The sequence below is a fragment of the Rutidosis leptorrhynchoides genome, chromosome 2, assembly GCF_046630445.1.
Source record: "Rutidosis leptorrhynchoides isolate AG116_Rl617_1_P2 chromosome 2, CSIRO_AGI_Rlap_v1, whole genome shotgun sequence".
In the NCBI taxonomy this organism is placed as follows: domain Eukaryota; kingdom Viridiplantae; phylum Streptophyta; class Magnoliopsida; order Asterales; family Asteraceae; genus Rutidosis; species Rutidosis leptorrhynchoides.
The window spans coordinates 165,341,394-165,349,145 of NC_092334.1; the positions used below are offsets into that span (position 1 = coordinate 165,341,394).

Sequence of the window (7,752 nt, forward strand, 5' to 3'; positions counted from 1 at the left end):
ATTAGCTGGTAGTTAGTAGTTAGTTAGCTGTTAACTTTTTAAATGTATTTAGGTACTTCGTAGAGAAACTGGAACTGTTAAAAAGGTAAAATTACAAAACGTTAGATTTTTATTTTTTTAAATGGTAGTTCTAGTATAGTAGCTTTTAACTTTTAATTTTTCTCCCTATTTACAACGAAGTTTTTTAATTGTATATGAACATTTTCGTTCATAAATATTAAAAGCTCTTGAAAGCTTTAAAAGTCTTCTTACCAAAGATACCCCTTAGCTTATCACGTGAGACGTTAATCAGTCTTCCAATAAAGATCTTATGAACAAGATGTAAACCTTTTTTCCATACCAATCTTTCGTGTTGTGTTTTATAATGATCTCCTTTTAGCAAAAGTACGAAAAGTTATTTCTAACATTTTAATATGATTTTTATGATATCTATTGTAGAGAAAAATTAGAAAAAAATTATTATCAGTAGGTGTGAAAGGAATATCATTTGGTGGCCTAAACTTTATGCTAAATATACTTTACTACCAAATTAGTGACCTTGTTATACAATTATGTGTAATGTAATATATTTGATAATATCCCAAATCCAACACACATTGATAGATTTTATAATAAAGCTTGATCAAATGATGTCACTAATATGATATTGGTTGTAGAAGTTACTAATATAACTGGTCAATCTTTTTCTTCAACTAAATAATTAATTAACCTCGGGATAGCTCGAAAATGAAAAAACTAAAGGATTGGGATCGGGAGGTTGTGATCAATAAAATCAAATCAAAGTTATCGGATTGGAAGATGCGAACGTTGTCGTTTGGAGGAAGAGTAACTCTTATTAAATCGGTCTTAAATAGTCTACCTTTATATTACTTCTCGCTATTTCTGCTCCCCATTGTGTGCTTAAATTATCAGAGAGCGTGAGGCGTGCGTTTTTTTAGAGCGGGACGGATTCGGGTTGTAAAATTTCTTGTGTTAAATGGGAGGGTGTCATCTCACCTTACGGGCACGGGGCATTAAATTTTGGGTCACTAAAAAGTAAAAACTTGGCTTTATTGGGAAAATGGTGGTGGAGGTTTAAAACCGAAACCAACGCGCTTTGGGTGAAAATTATTTGTAGCATCTATGGTTCGAACGGGGGTTTGGGCTCGGGGGGTGATGGCTTTCGTTCACCTTATTCTGGTACATGGTCTAATATTATTATGGCAAAGAGCTTTCTCGATAGCATTGGCATTCCTTTTTCAGCTTCGATGTGTAAAACAGTGCGGGATGGGGCCTCTACAGCATTTTGGACAGATTTGTGGTTGGGGAGCAGTAACTTTTGCCAAAGATTTCCTAGACTTTTCAAGCTTGAAAGACAACAAGACGCTCGGGTTATGGATCGGGTGTGGGTAAACGGCAACTCAGGTTCGGCCACAACAAATTTCGACTGGGTCAGGGAACCAAATGGGCGTACAAAATCAGAACTAGATGCACTTGAAGAGTTGATAGCGCGTTACAAGTTCGACATCAGCAGTCGCGACGAATGGAGGTGGACACTTGCATTTAACGGGCGGTTTACAGTCAAACAACTTTCTTTGGTTATCAACGAGCAACTTTTAGGAAGTCACTTTTCTACACAAGAAACATTAAGAAACAATCTCGTTCCAAAAAAATTGGAAATTTTCGCTTGGCGGGTTCGAAAAAAGAGGATTCCGGTTCGTACAGAGTTAGACAAAAGGGGTATCGACTTGCACTCCGTTAGGTGAAATGTCCCGTTCATATTGATTATAAACATTCCATATTAATTGATTTCGTTGCGAGGTTTTGACCTCTATATGAGACGTTTTTCAAAGACTGCATTCATTTTTAAAACAACCATAACCTTTATTTTATCAATAAAGGTTTTTAAAAAAAAAACATTACGTAGATTATCAAATAATGATAATCTAAAATATACTGATTTCACACGACCATTACATAATGGTTTACAATAGAAATATATTTCATCGACATATGTTTCTTGAATGCAGTTTTTACACAATATTATACAAACATGGACTTCAAATCTTGTCCTTATTTTAGTATGCAACAGCGGAAGCTCTTAATATTCACCTGAGAATAAACATGCTTTAAACGTCAACAAAAATGTTGGTGAGTTATAGGTTTAACCTATATATATCAAATCGTAACAATAGACCACAAGATTTCATATTTCAATACACATCCCATACATAGAGATAAAAATCATTCATATGGTGAACACCTGGTAACCGACATTAACAAGATGCATATGTAAGAATATCCCCATCATTCCGGGACACCCTTCGGATATGATATAAATTTCGAAGTACTAAAGCATCCGGTACTTTGGATGGGGTTTGTTAGGCCCAATAGATCTATCTTTAGGATTCGCGTCAATTAGGGTGTCTGTTCCCTAATTCTTAGATTACCAGACTTAATAAAAAGGGGCATATTCGATTTCGATAATTCAACCATAGAATGTAATTTCACGTACTTGTGTCTATTTTGTAAATCATTTATAAAACCTGCATGTATTCTCATCCCAAAAATATTAGATTTTAAAAGTGGGACTATAACTCACTTTCACAGATTTTTATTTCGTCGGGAAGTAAGACTTGGCCACTGGTCGATTCACGAACCTATAACAAATATGTACATATATATCAAAGTATGTTCAAAATATATTTACAACACTTTTAATACATTTTGATGTTTTAAGTTTATTAAGTCAGCTGTCCTCGTTAGTAACCTACAACTAGTTGTCCACAGTTAGATGTACAGAAATAAATCGATATATATTATCTTGAATCAATCCACGACCCAGTGTATACACATCTCAAGCTAGATCACAACTCAAAGTATATATATTTTTGGAATCAACCTCAACCCTGTATAGCTAACTCCAACATTACTGCATATAGAGTGTCTATGGTTGTTCCAAATAATATATATACATGGGTCGATATGATATGTCAAAACATTTGCATACGTGTCTATGGTATCCCAAGATTACATAATATATTAGAATACATGTATAATACAATATAAGTTAGCTAGGATATGATTTGTATAGAACTAGATTTATGAGCCCGTGCGTTGCACGGGTACTCATCCGCAACTAATATATTGAATTTAAAATGGTATATGAATTAATGATATTATACGGTCAACATCATTTGCTACTGTTTTCGGTGTTGGTTCATTTCTGGGTTCTATGTGATCAACATTTAAGCATTCCATATAATCAACAATATCAGAATCTACTTAATAAATTTGTTTTACTTAATAGTTAATACCAATGTACTTGAAAAAGATCTTCAGTTCAAAATACCAAAACCTCGCCGCGTACCAAATAGATTAAAAAATGTTGATCCTAAGACTAAACGTGCCCGAGAAACAGTAAGCTTAGACATATTAATCATATAGAAATGTGAAATATAATTAATGCACATATTACCGACATTAGTACGCAAATTTAAATTTAGTATGTAAATTTACCCAAGCACAAACACAACAAAGTACTTGTTGTTTGCCCTAGCAAAAACTCAACTCAACTTGACCCGAGTGGTTATATCTACCCAAAAGGTCAGTTCAATCAAGTGAATCATTATAACATTCATCAATCCACACTAAATAAACGACATCTAATTTCTTATAATGATTCGGATCATCTGTCAAAAAGTGTTGACTTTCACCAATTACATTATAACCCGCGACTTCGCGGGATTTTACAAGAAAACTTTTAAAACAATCACCTTTAACGCGGTTTTTAATTTGTAGTGATGGCTCACCAACAGAAGTATGAAGATGCTGCAAATTAACTTGGCTCCAACACGTTTGTACAAAACATACTAACATAGTTTGTTATATTAGTTATCAAACACATGTACAATTGCTCATACATGGTTCAATTGCTTGCTTGTTGATTTTACCAAGTTTTCCATCAATGATTCAATATAAAACACTGCACCGATTACTGATTTTGACCGAAAGTCAAAGAATAAAATCATGTAACATTTAAATTATGTTAATCCTTGTTGTGTAAATGCTGGAATATATAACCAAGTACAAAACAACATTCTTCAACATACAGACACACATGTATATATAAACAAAAATCAAACCGGGGCATATGTATTTGAATGGAAACAAAATGAATTGTTCCAATTTTCTAATCTTCCATATGCCTTGAACTTGTTCCATACAATGTAACACTGAAAAAAAAAATCATAAAAACAATAAGCATATGTACTTCAGTCAATAAGAAAATAAAAGGGGGCCTTATTTACTCTATCTCAAAATATACAAAGAGCACTGTAAATAAATATGCAAATCAGTCATATACCACTTTAAGCACACCAAAATCATAAAATGTGAGAAACAATTCTAACTTCTATATAAAGGAATACAAAACAGGATGACATCTACATGAATAAGTTAGCAGTTGAACTGGAAAAAATATTGTATTATAAGTGGGTTCAAGCTCAATATAATCATGAAGTACTAAGGTTTCTTATTCTATGCTTTGAATAAGATGGGTCTGACAAAATTGTCAGAATTCTTTGTCAGATAACATACCGGTATTTTCACTATCTGCTCAGTGACTAAGATTCAGTTCAGTCGTATTCTATGCTTTCAGTTCTTGTTCTATATGGAAAACAAAAAAACAAAACAATAACAATTAGAAAAAATTTGGAGAAGCGAATTACTTGCAACAAATCCATTGACCTGCTTGAAGAACTAAAAAAACTATGCATATCATACCATTTCTAGCTAGCATCGAGTAGAGCAAGATTTCACCCACTGAATGACCAACTGGAAGCAACTTCTCATCTTTTTGATTGCATTGTCTCCTTGTGTATCCATCTATTTTGTAGACAGCACTTGATAAAGAAGTTCAAGTGTGATACAAAGATTGCATAATTTACTTCAGTAGTATATCTAATCAAGTATACCTGTTGTTATCGTGTCATATTTTTGTAACGATGGGTTCAGTTTGGCAGAACGATCCACGTTTGAGGCAAAACATAAAAATGGCAAAGTTGGTTAGGTAAAAAATACATGTGAACTTGAGATCGCAGTAGAGATAAGGGTGAGTTTCAGAATAATATACACTCCCTGGGTCCATCACATTTGTTGTATTACGTTTAGTTATCACAATGAACATATTCTTGAAATGGGAGATGGTAACTGCTTCAACCAAAGAATATGAGCAACATCTCCAGCCACCCACCAATCATATATATATATATATATGTAACAAAGAATGCGGTGTTCATCGGAATGGTTACACCAATTTGCCTACTTGAGATCGTGCATTATAATCAATGAGGGTGTGAGTCCACATTTTTGCTAAACTATTATGAAATACATTACAAAGAAGTAGAAGTAGCAAACTACACAAATTGGGTCATGGGGTCAACCTGGGTTCAACATAAATAATGCATTTTTTTAGTATGCAATCCTTATCACAAACAACAATGCCAATATTGTTCGACCAACAAACCCCTTAGGTACACTGATACACTGTATCATATCCATGTCTCGGGCGTCATTAAAATTTATTCAATACAATTAGAATTCATGTACAACTTTAACACACAATTAAGGTCGATGATTAAATCAAAGATCAACAATATTGGCATCACAGCATTGAAAAGCACTACGTTAGGTTATGTAATACCTTTTGTTGTAGTAAGCCTGACGCGCACACTTTCACACCATTTTCCGAAGTATATTGCCTCTGCAGAAAAAGGCAGTCATTCAGTTAGAACCTTTTATGAATAGCTTGTCTAATTTTATAAAGAAGCCTACTCTATGGTTAAACCGATCTTCTGACCATAAAATTATGTATATGATGCCAGTCATTAAAAATGTGATAGACAAAAAAACAACATAGTTACATATTCTGACTGGAATATTATAAGTTAAAGTGAGGCATGCCCTACAGAATCTCAATTATACCCTGCAATTAAATAGTTTTTAAAAAATCATTCAACTACATTCAATAAGTATTGCAAGACATGATAAACAACCAAATAAACATATAAAGACACACAGGATATAAGGAAAGGGTAGTAATACCATTACAAATTAGTGGGGAACGATTCCATATTCATCCAAAGAGTAATCAAGTTGCACAAAGAAAAGAAAAAAAACTTCTATGAAGGCAATTATACTTCAATATGGATACAACTAATTTCTCTATAATCTTAAAAGCAATTAAAATGCATATAATTAATTTATAGAGAGTATTTAGTAATCATGCTATGAAATATATTAACATAAATTATTATTGTGAAAGAAGTAATATATTTACCAAATTTCTAAAACTTTTAATAAAAGCAAGTGGATTTTTATCAAAAAGTGCAATAGTGTCAGTTTCAAAAATGCTTTGGTACATCAACGTTGCAATAATGGAAGGAACCCATCATTTGCAACTGGAATGTTTAATTCCACTTGTAAAGATGCTCTGCATATTTTTTCCAAGATTTTGTAATGCTAAGTATCGCCACCACAATGTCATTCTATCATATGAATCGATTGATAAGCTATCATATTTCATCTACGGAATTATGATTATCTTACTGAAATAAAAAACAAACCCCTAAATAAAAAAAAACTCAACCAATTAAATTAATCTTCATCAGTAATAGTAAAAAATGAAACCAATTAACAGAGATCTTACGCACCTGAATCATGGCACACCTTTGTTGTAACAGTAAAAAATGAAACCAATTAACAAACCTCTTAAATCATTTCAACATTCGCACACCTTTGTTGTAAGCATCAATAAATGGTCTAATTTTTTATTTTACATTACAAGTCGAATCATACTTGGTTCAAATCCAAACATATATTAATAATTATAATATTATATGAATAATAGATATAGATAAATAATATAAACTAAAAACATCAATTTTAAACCAAACCATATCAACGATCCCAACTATTTGATTTTTAATATTTTATCTGGCAAGTGACAGAGCATCACAACTATATACTTTTTGTGTTCATTCTCTTCCCACGATGAATTCAAATTACAGAATTAACTGAATACCAAAATATAAAATAAAATTAAAAGCCCTAATTCAAATGAATATTTACCAGGTGTGTTGGATACATACCAAATCAAAATCGATTTTGTGATTCCAACGGGTAGTTGCCGAAATCGATTTTAAGGTAATTGCACCTGTAAATTAAAATTAGGGTTTCAAGTCGTATGAAGATGGTGAAACTGAAAGAGACGAATTTAGTAATGGATTGCACCGATTCTCTTGTTCTTTGATCCCCGCAACGGATTTAGTAATGGAATGGGACGAAGTGTTGATTAAGATGAGGAAGATCATCCTTTTGATTTGAGTACACACGTAGCAATAAACCCTAGTAATCGGGTTAGAGGAGTGTGTATGTGATTTGAAGGTTGCTTGAACGGAGAAAAAGATGTAGCAGATGGTTTAGGGTTTGTAGCGGTCTAGGAGATAAAAGTTGTGGCTTCTGCGTGAAAATTTTCTTCAGCAAATGAGATGGCCACGTGGAATTTGAATTGTTAATTAGTGTTAATTTGTATTAATTACTTAATTACACATCAGCAATTGTCATTAAGTGTTAATTAGAAACTGACACATTGGATTCATCTTAGCGATTTATACATGGGTAGTGATATCTACACAACCATTTTTTACAAATACACAACCAAACATGCTTTATAGTGTTGTACTGTACAACACTGTAAATCATGTTTGGTTG

General features: G+C 32.7%; 1 long non-coding RNA gene across 1 annotated transcript; it reads right to left on the bottom strand.

Annotated features, from left to right (window-relative positions):
- Positions 1 to 4,032: 4,032 nt before the first annotated feature.
- On the bottom strand, positions 4,033 to 7,498 carry LOC139891552 (uncharacterized). The gene is made up of 5 exons (XR_011773700.1): positions 7,131 to 7,498; positions 5,684 to 5,743; positions 4,765 to 4,955; positions 4,579 to 4,647; positions 4,033 to 4,214 (listed from the first exon to the last, which is right to left on the bottom strand). It is a non-coding gene; the product is annotated as an uncharacterized lncRNA (long non-coding RNA).
- Between the last annotated feature and the right edge of the window lie 254 nt (positions 7,499 to 7,752).